General features: G+C 40.6%; 1 long non-coding RNA gene across 1 annotated transcript; it reads right to left on the minus strand.

Annotated features, from left to right (window-relative positions):
• Window positions 1-8315: 8315 nt before the first annotated feature.
• Window positions 8316-11012, minus strand: LOC121146166. The gene is made up of 2 exons (XR_005882152.1): window positions 9559-11012; window positions 8316-8711 (listed from the first exon to the last, which is right to left on the minus strand). It is a non-coding gene; the product is annotated as an uncharacterized LOC121146166 (long non-coding RNA).
• Window positions 11013-16010: the final 4998 nt, after the last annotated feature.

Here is a 16010-nt window from a genome sequence, read left to right on the forward strand (position 1 = left end):
CCTGGCATGATTCTGCTGGGCAACTTGTCTTGTTGTTTCCATCACTGAGTAAATCTCAAAAACCTCTCTTGTTCAGCAATTTTAGCAGGCTGCAAGGTTTTTCTAGGGGTCAGGAGGAGCCTCCACGTGGTGGGAGATCTGAAGGGCTGACTTCCAGAATGGAGTGACCTGATAATCTCTATGTATCAGTTGCTCCAGTTTATTACAATTGTTCCTAGGGAAAAGACATAAAAAATATTCCTCAATTTTGCTGTGATTATCCATAAAGCAACTAAACCTTGGTGGCTACTGGAAACTGAAGAACAAAGTGGTGGGCCAGTTTGGAGCAAGTATTCAATGTACATGGGGCTTTCTTTTGTGGGAGTGTAATGAAATATTTTGGAACTAGAGAGAGGTATTAGTTGAACTATGTTGTGAATGAACTCAGTGACACTGAATTGTGCACTTTATAATAGTTCATTTTGTATTATGCGAAATTGACTTTAATAGAAAAAAATGGAAAGACAAAGCAAATCTTATTCAGTGTTCTCCAGCAGAAAATGCTTGAAAAATTTGTTGATAGGTTGCTCATTAAGGAAAGAAATCAGGATAATTAATTAGAGGATAAAACAAATTTCTTTTTAATGATAATTTATTGAAGATTTTCTTTTATTCCTAAATTTTATTTATTTGAAAGCTAGATTGGGGAGAACGTGAAGAGGACCCTTTCATTGGCTGATTCACTCCTGAATATCTACAACAAAGCTGGGAAGCGAAAGCTCCATTTGGGTCTCCCCCGAGTGTAGCAGGAATCCAAGCACCTGAGCCATCACCTGCTCCTTCTCATGGGGAACAGCACTGGAAAGTGAGCTGTATGTGGAAGTAAGTCTTGAACCCAGGTCCACTGACATGGGATGTGGTCATTGCAAACAGCAGTTCAACTTCTGTATCGTAAGGTCTGACCTGCACTCTGTTTTTCTGATAAAGTGTCAGCATGAGAGGATTCAGTAATATCAACTTTATTGGTATTTATTTGGTCTGGTGTCTGGTATTCAGCTGCACTGAATGAGCAGGAGAAATCTAAAATGCTTTTTTGAGATACAGGAAGAGTTATTAAATTAAATTGTTATTAACCAATTTGAAACTGTTGTCTGCAATAAGGCACTCAACACTGAAAACTTTATGCAAAGAAATTATATAAAACATGAAGAGAAAATGTATCATAGTTCAGCAATTTCCAGGCTATTTCAGATTCAGTTTCATGTGGCCTCATTTGACGGCGGGGAGAGCTGCCCAGTGGGGCCAGCTCTGCACTGATGACGCGCAGTACATTAATGTACTCTGCCAGAAGAGCAGCTGGGAATGGATACACAGCTCTTGTTCTTCACTAATGCTTTGTAACATAGTTAACCACATTGCGGTATTAGTCTTAATAAGCTTTCCAAGCTTTGACTATTATTGCTCCTTAGAGTATTAATAAGATACAAAATTGCACATTGTATTCCCATTGAGCAAGTGTATTCATATTAGAAGATCATTATGTGAACTAATGATTTAGACAAAGGAGCACACGCTCCTGAATGGGAAACTTTGCCATTTTATTGTAGGAGTTTGAAAATACCCCCTTGGCCTGCAAAGTCTTCCCCAAAATCAATGTCTGGGGTTGTTCCTCCAATCCACATCTATTCTACTGCTTTTCTACAGAAGACAAGAAAGAGGTCCCCACTGCATGGACTCTCCAGGTTGGGAAGGGGGACCTGCCAGATCTGCTGGATGGTTCAGTGTCTGACTCATGCTGTTTGCTGCTGCATCTGACATTGTCTCCTGGCCACTGGCCACTTGGAATCTACTCTCCTATTCTCTCTTCTCTTGAAAACAATGGTCCCCCTTCTCCAATAAGAAAACAGGCCACATGCTATAGAAGGCAAGCCAGACTTCATAGCCTTTTTTTGGATGTAGCCAAAGGGGAAAAAAGTCCTTTCTGGTTCTGAATATGCAAAAATGAGAGGAGTCTAGGCGGTTCCTGTTTTCTAAGAAATCTGCTGGGCTGATGCTGAGTTACCACAAAAACACCTGAGAGATGGGAGGAACACTGATTTGGCCACCTGCCAGAGAAGAATGCATTGTTTGAACTTGAAAAGAGAAGTCGAAACCTTAAATTGGTCTTCTGACGCAATCTGGGAAGATATAAATATGATCAAACTGTTCCACACAATAGGGCACCAGCCCCAAAGAGTTAAGATGTATCTCCCTTAGTCAGTGTGGTAGGGGTCAGTTGAGATCTAAACTGATTCCTCCAATTTCTCATTTGCCTCTAATTTCCACACTATATGTTGGAGAAAATAAAATATCCTCTAAGCTTTTGGCCGCAAGTTTTAAAGTATCAAAATCCAATTCTCTGCCACTTAGTAGCCACTTAATTTAGGAGTACTTGATCAAGTTTTCAAATTTTAAAGTATTAATGAACAAGAAACTTATACTTTATACAGTGCAGCCCAAAGCTAATTTCTTATGAATGAGTTATAACCTTTCAGATAAACCTTGCACCACAGTAACTTTTCCCTTGCAGGTATAATTGTAATAAGGTTTAATGCTTTGCTGGAGTTTCTTCTCCACCTGGACTTGGATCTATAATGAATCATCAGCCAGCTTCCTTGCTTCCATCTGGTGGCAGGCAAGAAGGTCAAAGAAAATTGGTCTTTGTTTCAGGTAGCTCCAGTAAAAATAATCTTGCTTAAAATCTGCTGGAAGTTGGTACTTCCCTTCTTATTTGTACCAGTGCCTGCACTCTAATGAACAGAAGTAAAGGAAAGTAAAATTGTGTTAATACAATTGGTGTTAGTATTGAAAAGCCTCAGGATGCAATGAAATATACTTGAAATATTAGATCTTCTATCAGATTCTGTGACCATGCTTTTCTGTTTTTTAGTTATTTTTATTTGAAAGGCAGATTTAGGGCCTGGTGTAACGGTTTAGTGTCTAAAGCCTCACCTTACAAGCTCCAAGATCCAATATATGCTCCAGTTTAGGACCTGGCTGTTTCATTTCTTATCCAACTGGGAAAGAAGTAGAGGATGTCCCAAATCCTTGGGGCCCTGTGCCACTGAGGGGGAACTGGAAGACACGCCTGGCTCCTGGTTTTGGATCTGCTCAGCTCCCCGGCCATTGTTGTCACTTTGGGAGTGAATCAGCAGTTGGAAAATCTTTCGGTGTCTCCTTCTTTCTGTAAAATATGCCATTCCAATAATAAAAATAAGTAAAATAATTTTTTTTAAAGAAAGGCAGATTCAACAGAGAAAAAAAGAAAGACAGTGAGGCATCTTCCATCTGCTGGTTCACTCCTCTAGTAGCCACAATAGTCAGAGCTGAGTTGATCCAAAGTTGGGGGTCAGGATATTTTTCCTGTTCTCCCTCTTGGTGGCAGGGTTCTCAGTACTTGAGCCATCTGTTTCTGCTTTCCTAGGCCATAATCAAGGATCTGGATCAGAAGGGGAACATTCAGAATATGAACATACATCATATGGGATTCCAGTGCTAGCAGATGGAGGGTTAGCCTGCCAACTCTGGCCCCGAGCCTGCTTTTCAACTAGTGTCGCTTTGCATATAGTTAAAGGACATTTAACATATCCATGATAATACTTGCAAGCCACATCCAATTGGAGGTAATGGAAACATGAGTTTAAAAGGTGACTACATTTAGTGTAAGAAAACTTTGAAACCCATGTATAGATTTTTTGTAATATGCACTTTTCACAAACTTTTCCAAGATTCATCAGATGCACTAATTTCAATTATTTTTGCACCAAAACAAATTTTTTTTGTTTCCAAACACCCGTGAACTTTTTGAGGTACCCTTATATGTATTTCTATGACTAAATTCAGTCCCAATGTTTCCATAAGAATGAACTTCACACAGACAGGCTTCAGGGCTCCAGAGACGTACCCACACAAATGCTGACCACAAAACGAGGTTCACTCTGCCTCCTTTTCCTGGAATGACTGGAGAGAGAGAACTCCTACAACTAAATGAACTTTCAACACAGCATCTTACATGTATTCGAGACATTATTTGCGTGTTTGTTAGGTGAGTGCATGAAAGAGTAACAAAATAACAGAATCAACCAAGATCCTTCTGTGTTATATTGGTTTTTTAAAGTTGATTTTTAAGCTGCTTGTGACAGTTTTCTCAAGTGGGTCATGACTATACTACAGGCAGAATCCTTGAACAAAATAAGCTTTTCTGCATGGCTCAACTTTGGTGTGATGAATTTAGCTAGAATCCAGGTATTCTCAGGGTGAGAACCACCTGTCCCTCTGTCCCTAGTTAAACGTGCATGTGTTCTTCTGCCCTGTTCCTCCAGGAGTGAGTCTCTGAGTAGAAAGCTGAAGCAGCCTACATAAGAGAGTTTTCATTCTGAGAAGCAGCCAAATGCCAGACTGAAAAATGTCATGGAGGACAGGTAGATGCTCGAATCACTTAGATGATCCAGTCACTATGAAGACATTCAGAGTTTCCCTGGGAAGGAAAATCTGAATATGAAGAATGCGACAGAGAATGCATCATGGACTTTAAAGTCAAAGTTCTTAATTGTGACTAAAATTTCAACTTTAGCTGAACTTTACCAAATGCCTTTGAGATGGTTTCCTTGTGAAGTTTTTGAATGAGGGTAATACAACCTCTTCTACAGAGGGGTGAGATAATAGAAAAATATTCAACTCAATGGTTGCTCTCTAACTGGTAAATATTGACAATTAATTGGGCAGATTGGCATCCTACTTTGAGATGTTCATTATACCAGCCTCTACAGCTGTGAGTAGTAATATATTGCTTGTTGTGCATCTATGAGAAAACAGAGGGATGCTAGGTATGACATATACAGTGGTGACAAAACAAATATGGCTCCTGTTTCCATGGAGTTTACAATGTAGGAAGGAAGGTAGACATTAAGCCAACAATCATCAGGCTGAAAAATCAGAAAGTATAGAACGGCTTCTGGGGATCCAACAGTCCAGGGTTTATCATTTTCAGCTTGTGTAAACCTTTCTTGCACTCTTTCTCTTTTTCTCATGGAACAGAGTGGACAGCAGAAGAAATTTGGGACTACCTATTTCTAAAATCATAATGGTTTTAATCAATTATTTTATTAATTATAAAATTTTGTTTTATTTTATTTGAAAGGCAGAATTAGAGAGTGAAGGAGAGATATAAAGCTCTTCCATTAGCTGGTTCATTCCCCAAGTGGCCACAATGGCCAGAGATAAGTCCATCTGAAGTCAGGAACCAGGAGCTACTTCTGAGTCACCCAATTGGGTGCAGGGACCCAAACCCTTGGTCCATCCTCAACTGCTTTCCCATAATCAGGGAGCTAGAAGGGAAGTGGAGCAGCTGGGACATGAGCTGTATGGGATGCTGGCTTTTTAAGTGGAGGATTAGCTTTCTATGTCACCTTGTGCACATAGTTTTTAAAATCACAGAAATCAAGAAAGCTGAGATGGATGATATGATTGTATTAATCAGCTTTATTTTTGTAGAGAGAATTACCTCTGACTAGGGTAGCATAAAAGGAATTTACTAGGGAAAACAGCTAATTCTCAAATTATTGGGAAATCTGAGGGACTGGATCTAGCCGAGTTAGTTACCAGGAACAAGCCCAAACCATATTGGATAAGCAGGCCTTGAAGGATGGCTGTCATGCTGCTGAGGAAGCTATACATTCAAGAAAAGTTCCATCTCATCTGCCAAGTGAAGGTTCATACTTCGCTGGTGCTGTCATCACCAGTAAAGGGCAACCTGCCTCTCTTCCCAAGAGAGTCAGTTCTGCACCAAAGTCTTGTGTGACTATATCCAACTGGATGTGCCCAAATCATATGCAGGACCATCTGCAAAGATGGTTTCTAGGTATAATCTTAACTTTCTATTCTCATTATTCCTAAGGAGTCTAAGGGAAATCGACAGTGTCCATCACAAAAGTGATAGGAAAGGGCAGGGTCATCGGCTGTACTAGGTTATCTCCGTATAAGAAGACACGGTGCTCTGACATTCGTAACTATTTCATTGACTCCACTGCTGTGGAGCCACCTTTCAGAACTGCTCAGCACTGTGGCACAGCTCAGCCTACAACAGATGTTAAATAATGCTCTAGCTCTTGAAATCCATTTCTTTGCTAACTTCCATCTCTACCTCTCTTTTAAAATGAGAACAGTTTTGGATAAGTTAGGATGACTGGTTCTCAAATAGATCCTTGAATCTAGGGATCCAGTGTTACCGAATATTTTAAGAAGTTGAAAATGATCAGTACATAGATCCAGTCAGTCTATAAAGTGTTTACTTTTTTAAAAAGCTTGTTTTGTTAGATTTTAAAAACAGATTTTAAAAAATGGTTATGTCTAATTCTCTTTGATAATGCTTCAGCATCTAGAAGTTCTGGACACTCAGAGAGAGCTCCGATGGAAGTGAGAAATAAATGATCCAACTTACCACCATCCACATGCTTCCCTAAGGTCATCTTGATATGAAGTTCAGTCTGCAGTTGTCATTAATTATCTCACTTAGACTACTGCTTTTCTTTAATTGAGAAACCTGAATTGTATACATTTCACAAAAACAAAAAAATGAGATGCGTAATTTTTCAAACATTTCAAGAAAATGGAAGTGTGTTTTTCCAAGGCTGTCCTGTATCACATCTATGTTACCTGCCTGATATTTACAGATCCCTACTCCAGGGAAGAGATTTTTTTTCTGGGCAAGATAATTTTCCTCATTGCTCTTTCATGAAAATGGTATTGTTTAACTGAGAACTTAAGGTGTCCTTTCCCATATTATGCAATCACCTAAACATGCTTTCAGACAATTTAAATTACTGTGATAGATATTCATGATCATTAAATGAATAAAAGATAAAACATAATTATGTGCATGGAGTACGAATTTATCTGTAATTATAGCATGACGCCAATTTGGTGGAAAGCATTTATAAGAAAAAAAATCTGGGAAGGAAACACACCAAATGTTAATCCTCAAAAATGAAAATTCCCCCTAATAAGTTTTAAAAGTTCATGGAAAATCACATTATGCAGAAAACTATGATGGATTTATATTACATCAATATAAACTTTTCAGGAAGTATTTGAGATGCAGAGAGCAAGATGGGGGCAGTGGTAGGAAGGGCTGGAAGAGAGAGCAAACTGTCATCTATTGGTTTACCCTCCAGGTGCCCACAATGACTGGGGTAGGCCAGACAGAAGCCAAGAAGCAGAAACTCAATCCAGATCACCCATAGGGTAGCAGGGACCCAACTACTAGGATTATAACTACTACCTCACAGGATCTGCATTAGCAGGAAGCCAGATTAGGGACCAGAGTAGATACTTGGATCCAGGAATCCTGAAGTAGAATGTAGGCGTTCTTTCTCCCATCTTTACTGTCAGGGCAAGCACTCTAATAAACTCATTTTCTGTGAACCTTTTCAGTTAACATTCTGTGTTGACCTCATATGCACACACTTTGCCCTGCTTACTTCAAATAAAATACTATGCTTTCCAAATAGCTTTATTAATTTCCTATAGTTATCTTGTATTCATCCAGAAACTTGCAAAGGTGAAAAGTCTAAGTTCACAGACCAGGATGGGTCATGTGTTTTTGCACAAGATCACATGGTGACTACTTCTGCCTTTGCAGGCTCCTCGTTGCCTGCTCAGCTCTGGTTATTGTGGTAGGACAGCAACCACTGTCAGTAGGGGATAAACAAATGAGGGGGGCTGCACCCCAGGAACACACTGGGGACAAGGAAATTTCAACGTGCTGTAATTTCCATGCTCATGGAGTATTTTCTTTTTTGAGTTTTCCTTTCATAATTGAAGCATAGATCAAACATTCTGCGCTCATTGACTATACAAAAACATGCCTCAGGCCAAGATGGATTGTCTGTGCTGGCTCATTTGTCAGTCCTCATTTTCAGAACCTCAGTGTTTCCATTCCCACAGGCTGAGGGCCCACGGATCCTGACAGTCTGTAGAAACAGCCTCTGGAGTCACAGTGTGCTACTCTGATCTCTCCTGGAGACATAAATATTATTAAAGATGATGCAACAATGATGCGGACTGGTGACTGTGTTCAGATTATATGCCCATGTCCAATGGTGGGAATGAGGCATGGATTCCTGTCCAGTAAGCAAAATGGCATGTTCTGAAATGACCCACCCAATTATTACCCATATTTTAATAGTTACATGTTCTAGAGTATATGTAGAAGCTCACTCGGACCAAGAAAGATCTCTGATCCAGATGGAATTGTGGGGTTATTCACTATGCCATTAATGGATCAATTCTATGGATTATGAAATTGACAGATTTAATTTTTATCAGCTATATAGTTTTTCATAAGAAAGCATATAGAGAGGACATGATAAATTTGCGGAGTAACAGAAAATGTTTACACACCTTTATACTTAGCAAGGTTAGTGGCTTGGCTTACACATGCAAAGAACCAGGATGACTGGTATTTAGGACACAGTTGCTGTTCAGTTTCTTTATAAGGAAAATGGTTTCATGCAGGATACTGCTCCTTCTACCGTCTTGCTGTCCAGGAGGGTTGTGTGTGTGGCCTGCCTTCAGCTTCTCTCCGCTCTTTACCAACCTTCAGTCTTCCTGAAGGTCAGGCCAGAGATGTCGCTTTCTAGAAGTTGCTGTTCTCAGCTCTGCAAAAGCTGCTGAGACAAGAATATGCCAGGAGCCTGAGCACAGAGAACACAGAGGACGAAACACATAGTAGTATCACAGTAAATTATTGGACACTGAAAACTGCAGATCTTGGGACCTAAGTCAGAAAAACAATCAGCTTAATTTGGAATTCAGCCAGGAACACAGAAGCTACTGTGGAGGGGTGGTGGGCAGGCCCTATGGGACACTGGGACCATGGTACTCACCTCCTCCCCACAGCCAAGCACTTTGGTTCTCCTCAGAAGAAATAAGTCCATTGTGACCTTTAGGGCTAGTTATAATTTGTGACATGTGAGGGACTTAGAAAACTCCAAGCACTCACGTCTCAAATACCAAGTCACTCAGAATGCTTCCCTGGTGCTGATTCTGAGTTCCACACCAGATTTTGACTGGTTCAGACACCTAGGTTAAGAAGGGGCCCTGTCTTCCTAAAAGGCCCGAGTTTCTCATTTCCTAGTATGTATGCTCCCACTTCCCAATGCAGTTAGCACTCGGTCCCTGTAAGAGTTGGGATGCTGCCTCACACCTGCTTTCCACTCTTTGCAGAGTTCCTGGAGTCCCTTTCTGAACCATAGCCAGGAGTCCTGGCCTTATCCCCTAAAGTAAACTCTCTTCCCACCAAACAAAACTCTTCATTTATGGATTCACCTATTCTTGAATTCTTAGGCAACTTCATGCTCAATGTCAACACAGATTCTGCTAGGTTGTTCGTGTTCACTTCTGGTAATAATTTGGACCCAGCAGATCCAGAAGGTCTGTGTGAATCACAATTCCCTGAGAAGACATAGTATGCTGGAGTCTGATGCAGGCCTTTCTGATTCTGGAAGCCCCAAGTCAAAAATCTGCATTTCTAACACTTACCAGGGAGAATGCCCACAGTTTGCCAACTGATTCTTCCAGTACATTCGTTTTTTCCAGAAGCTAAGCTGCACCCATCCTCCAAGAGGCAAGAGTGATTCGTGGTCTCAGAGCCTCTGGTTTTGTTGTTGTTGCTGTTTTGTTTTGTTTTCCATTTTCGAGATCCTGTCTGGTCTGACTGAAGCCAGGCAATGTGCACTCAACTTCCAAACACTCTACACATGCTGAGAAAGAATCTCAGTTTTGCAGGACATTTCCTGTTCCAGACAAGAAACAGAGCCTCCCAAAGCATAGCAATACAAAGCTCACCATAATGAAAGAGTCCATGAAACATTCTCCATGTGACTGGGTCTCTTTACGTAGGCAGGCATTTCGCATATGTGTCATTTTGAGTCTTGGGAGGAAAGAAACTCAACATTCTCCCTGAAGAATTAGAGGAGAGTTCAACAAAGGCAGTATTTACAGAGTGTGGGCAGGGTTTGAGGAAACCACAGTGGAGGGTACAGAATCCAGGGCAAGAATGAGTGGGCCCCTGTGCTGGAATTCAATGGGGCTGGCTGTTCTGAGAAAACTGGATGGACACAAGTTTCTGTATGAAAACTAGCCAAGTCATAGTGACCAGGCAGGAACCTCTCTCTCCTTCCCTCTTTGCTTTTTACTGGTGTCTCCATGGGCACAAGCCACAGGAAGTCTGCGGCAACAGAGCCTGATGTAATGGTTTATCAGGCTTAACCTTCCAGATAAGATAGTTGAAGCTAGAAGATGATATTACTTAGCTCTGGAGGGTTTCTAGACAAATAGTTAGGGCAATGCAGACCCTTATGTCAGTGGCTCTGGAAATTGCTATGCCAATCTTAGTAGCTCTGCAAAGTTAAGCAGCATTTATTCTGCTAACGTGCAAAACAGACACAGAGCAAAATTGGAGTCCCTAGTGTGGGTGTCATTCCACTGGATAGAGGGACAAAGGAGATGGGAGACCTCCCATAGGCCCAGCATTCCCCCCTTGTTTTGTGTTTTTGTTTATCTTGTGTGTCTTTGGCAGGATCTTGGAGAGCTTTACACAGTGAAAAGTGAGAAAAGGTGGGACTAGAGTGCAGATCCCAATTTCTCATCCTCGACATGACTTCTGGGTCGTTCTCTGGAGCACAACTGAAGAAAGGACATCAGTATTTCTTGTGGCCAATAGGAAACAGTAAAGAGACCTGGTATGAGATCAATGTCATTCATTGACATTGCCAGTTAGCCACTATGTGACTTCATATTAACATCACCAATGGTTATTTTTTCTTCTCCAAACGCTTCCATGTACTTGGATCATAGGTCAGTCTCACATTCCTTCTCTAATAACACTTGCAAAACTTACAGCACCATTTTGATCTCCAGCTTGTTTACTTGACACTTGCTAATTATTTTAACATTCTTAGATGCAAGGTGCTACGTTCATCTTTAAAAAAACTTTTTTTGAAAGGTGCAGAAGTAAAGAAATGTGAATTGAATTGAAAGAGATTTTGCAAGTTGGCTTTTGTTGCAACATCCAACACATAACTGAGAAACATGATGTGGGCTTCTTAAGTCAAGCCAAAGCAATTGTTGCAGAAGTTCAAAAACATGTTATCCAGCAAAGCATTTTCTGTTTTTCTATGTGCCCATCGTAAAATCAACAAGTACAGAAGAGTTAAAAAAAAATCTATGGGTTGCTCTTCTCATTTGGGATGAGGGTGGCTGGCTCAAGTCCTGCCTGATCCATTTGCGATCCAGCTCCCTGCTAACGAACAGCTGCCCGAGTCTCTGTACCCACGTGTGAGTGAGTCCCAAAAGAAACTCCTGTTGCAGCCATTTGTGGAGCAGATGAAAAAATCTCTGTCTCCGTCTCTGTAAGTCTGACTTTCAAATAAAAATGATCTAATTGTGGTCACTTTAGAGAACAAATTCAAATGTTGACATTCAAAATAAATAAGTAGATCAATGTTTTAAAAAGTACAAAAGTTACACTATAAGTTTGAACACTATTGAAGAATGTATGACTAAACACAAATGGTCTTTATAAAGGCTGTGGAAAACGCACATGATAAACAAATTACACAAGGATCACAATAACTTTTTCCAACAAACAAATCTTGTCCTTTCATTTTTGTTTTACCACACATTTCTTGAAGTTTCCCCTGTGTCAAAAACACACACTTCCAGAGCTGTGCTTACTCATTAATTGTTGTTTTGATCCAAACTTTGTCCTTCTTCTCCTTTTGAAAATGAACTTATGAGGAACATACATGCCACTTTCACAGTTGCTTTTATGTTCAACTTTTAACGTGAACAATAAAAATCCCCTGCCTCTTGTTTGCTCAAGTTTGTTGGGCAAAAATAGGTCTTCTTTTCTTCACAGTTGCACAGATTGTTTTATTAATAATCCCTCAGTGTTCCATGGCAGAGATAAAGCGGACGCCTACAGGATCATTATGTGTGCATAACGTGGGCTCTGCAGTATCTTCAATTTTCCCACACCTGCTGTCACTTACTCCCCCCTCCTTTCAGAGGGTTTTTTTTTTTTTTTCTATTATGCAGCCTGCATTACCTTTGGCTTCATGTTGCAGGTCACCTGGCTAGGCTGTTGTTGAGAGAAAGCAGATGGATGATGCTGGCTGACATGACCCTAATTTCACCCACCCTTCACTCCCACTTTATTTTTACAGGGCCCTGCACAGGATGTGGAGTGGAGAGGTCATGCGATCCGTGATTGAATCAGGAACCTCTATGCTGACATTGACTCAGTAGCTAATTGGGTTGGATGAGGATGTATTCTGGGATTGAGTCTCCTTATCTATTAAATAAAGGCATCTTAGTTAATTTTAGTTTCCCTTTCCAGTTCAGAAAGATAAAGTGATTCCTTGTAAGACAAATACTTGGGTATGCTGTCCTCCAAGGTCAAGCATTTCCTACTCAAAGCTTGTAGGAAGCCCATGATTCTTATCAACAAAACTCGTTCCCCTTTCTGGCAGACCTGACCAGCAGCGTTGTTTTCTCTTGTTCTCTGCAGAAAAGATCCAGGCTTAGCTGTGTGTTTTGCTTTGTTGATCAAAGACACTCCTTCAAACAAGTGTTTGGTGCTCTGAGGGTGTTAGTGTTTGTAGAAATAGCACATGTTTGACACTCACACATCTCATTCAATACAAGTAGTTGAGTGAGAAGTGATGGCTTTCATGCTAAACATGGTAATGAGGCTGAGATAGATTAAAGACCCAGTTGGTAAAAAGGGTGGGGTTGAGATTCAAATTCTTTTAAGAGTATTATCAGCTACTTTATGAAATTATGAAAGGATTTCTAACTAAATCTTCTCTCCCACCAATATATTTCTCTTTGTCTTTTACTTAGAATCTGTACATGGAAACAATATTCCACATCAATCTAGTTTTGTTTACACAGAGGACTGCTACTACGTGAGCCTCTCTCTCTAATCCTTCTCCCTCTCTCTGAAGCCTGGGACTCTTATGGACACATGGACTCTGTTGGAATCAAGAAGGAGGAATGGGAGAGGAGGTCAGAATTCCAGAAGATGGGGGAGTCTGTAGTAGAGAGGGGATGGAAAGTGAAGTATTCTAAACTGAAAGCCAAGAATGAGACTGACTGGCCATTATTCAAGGTTAGTTCTTTATCAGTAAAAATATGTTTGAATTATTCATGAAATTTCTCTATTTCTAAAAATTTATTTATATGAAGAGTTAGAGTGCCAGGGAGGAGAGACCGAGACACAGTGGGAGATCTCCCTTCTGCTGGTTTACTCCCCAAATGGCTTCAACAGGTAGCGTTGGATCATACTGATGGCAAGAGTCAAGTACCCCATCTGGGTCTCCCAGGAATCCAAGTGTTCAATCCATTGTTTTCTGCCTTCCATTATGCTAGATGGGAAGCAAATCAGTGGGACTTAAAACAGCACTCTGATATGGGGCGTGAGCATCTCAAGTGACAGCTAAGCCTGCGGTGACACGATGCCAGTTCCTATGATCCTTACCTCTCATTTTTGTTTCAGTTTTTTAAAAATAATTTACGTTTTGGGATTCTTAGGCGGGGAAAGTAAGGACAAGAGAATTGTCCTACAGAACTGAGGGAAACAGTGGTAGGAGTTGGAAAATCAGTTCTAGATACACATTAAAGACATCTTGATCAAGGCAACCTCCCTTAACTACTATCTTTTTTTTTAAGCTATTTATTCACTTATTTATTTGTTTGAGAGGGAAGAAGAGAGACACATAGAGAGAAAAAGATAGAGCGAGAGAGAGAATGGATTCACAGGTTCACTCTCCAAAATGCCAGCAGCGACCAGGGCTGGAGCAGGTGAAAGCCCGGTACTCAAAGGCCCAAGCACTTGAGTCATCGTCTGCTGTCCTCCAGGAAGCACATGAGCAGGAAGCTGGATCAGAAACTGAGTAACTGGACTTGAACCAGATACTTAGGACAGGCTCACCAGTTTGTTGATGCCTGTTTTGTAGGAGGATGCCCATAGAGATCCCTTCGGCTTGGACAGAAGTGTTCTAATCTGGTCAGCTGCAAATGAGCAAATCAAACATCCTTGGCAAGGGGAATTTTAACAGTGTTTTTTCCAATAGTTGCCACTAGTGGAATGTGGTGCTTAAGAACAAGTCCAACTTGAATTTGAGCTCCCATTTCTAGCTGCTCTTAGGGACTCACTTGGACCTCATGACCTCATGTGTAAAATGTGGATGGGGGTGCCTTCTACTTCACGGTGCATGGTTGTGACATTTCATTGGGAGTAATATGTTTGTACCACTTAGGTCAGCATCTGGCCAATGACAAATACCATGCTTTAGATATATGAGGGTATTCCATAATATTCATGTAAAATAAAATTAAATCTTTTGTGTGTGTGCAGAAAGTTTCAGAATCTATCACAGAGGGTCTTCAAAATTTTGTGAAAATGCATATTATGAAACAATTATGCATAGAAGTCAAAATATCTTTTGTACCAAGCAGTTTCTAAACATTCTACCTCGGCACACAATGTTTAACATGTCCTCCTATAACCCATAGCACTATTTTATTTATATTGTGCATGTGTACAATGCGTCTGCAGCCCAATATCAATTTGCGACTCTAAGAAATGTGACACAAAGACAGTGAATCTGTTTAAGATGTATGTGAGAAATGCTGCAGAGGAAAGCATCAAGGGACATCTCTATTTACCCATCTGTGGCTCTACGTAATTTGCTTGTTTCTTTTTGCTCTCACTGGCTGATATGACGCTGTGATATTGAAGAAGGATGGTAAGATAAGGCTCCCTCACTATTTGGGAATTTCCTATATGTTAGCTAGTAAGGAATACGCAGGCCTGTTCCTCCAAAGTGAGACCTATGGAAGTACACAAATGCTTATTCCATGCCCCTCAGGCATTCACTCCCTCTGCAGAGTCTCCAGGGTCCAGAGGCACTGCTGCATGCTTCTACATCAAGTGGCTGTTGTTCTTTAACTGGGACTTCCCTGAGAACTAACTGGGTGCCATTCTAACTTACCACACTGTTTCTGCTTCTACTGATTTATGACCAAGAGAAGAAACTGAAGGGTCATAAGTAGGATTATTTATGATTCAATAACAACAGGCAGAAGGAAAGAATAGAATTCTTGATCCAAAATAGCACTCTGCGACCTCCATTTCCAGGCTTCCACTGTGTGAAGGACACTTTTCCCTGCCGACTCATGAACCTATCGCTTTTTCTCAGGTTCACTGTTTTTATGCCGTGATACTCAACCCCTCTTCTACCGCCCAGAAGTGGCCATTCATCATTGCTTGTTCAGCTTACCAATCTGTTACTAATGGATGTAAATATTTATTCATGCCTGTGTGGTATTGTGAGATTTCAAACTTGTAAACTAATACATTTGAGAATATGGACAATTATTGCCATGCTTGAGTCCTTACACAAAATCATTGTAGAAGGGCTGGGAGCAATTTGAACAAACAATACAGATTAAATGCACCTGCTACCTGAGTCAGCTGCCTCATTGAAAGAAACTTGTTTTGAAAGGCTGGAGTTTGAGTGTTAATTGATCCATGGAAACAAACAGGGAAGTGGTTGAGTGAACTGATTTCTGGACTCAGATTCAAGTTCCACCACTGGTTCTACTGCGGGTCAACTCTCCTTGGCACGGTGAAACAGCCTTTTGGCTTTAATTTTTCCATCTGAGCAGAGGAATAAAACCTACTTTTGAGGGTTGTGAGGATTAACTAATATGCATAAATGATCTAGAATAATGCCTAGCATGCAGGTTTAGTCAATACGTGTTGAATAGAAACAGCTTTCAGAGTGAGTATACCCAGCTAGTTCCATGATTTAAGGATGACAGATGGAAACGAATTTCATAATAAAAATTCCAGGTTAGGCCAAATTTCCTGATAGTTATTTATTTGAGAAGTACAGGAATACATATTAGACACATATACACAC

This window comes from Ochotona curzoniae, unplaced genomic scaffold (assembly GCF_017591425.1).
Source record: "Ochotona curzoniae isolate NIBS_2020 unplaced genomic scaffold, NIBS_Ocur_1.0 scaffold_3890, whole genome shotgun sequence".
In the NCBI taxonomy this organism is placed as follows: Eukaryota; Metazoa; Chordata; class Mammalia; order Lagomorpha; family Ochotonidae; genus Ochotona; species Ochotona curzoniae.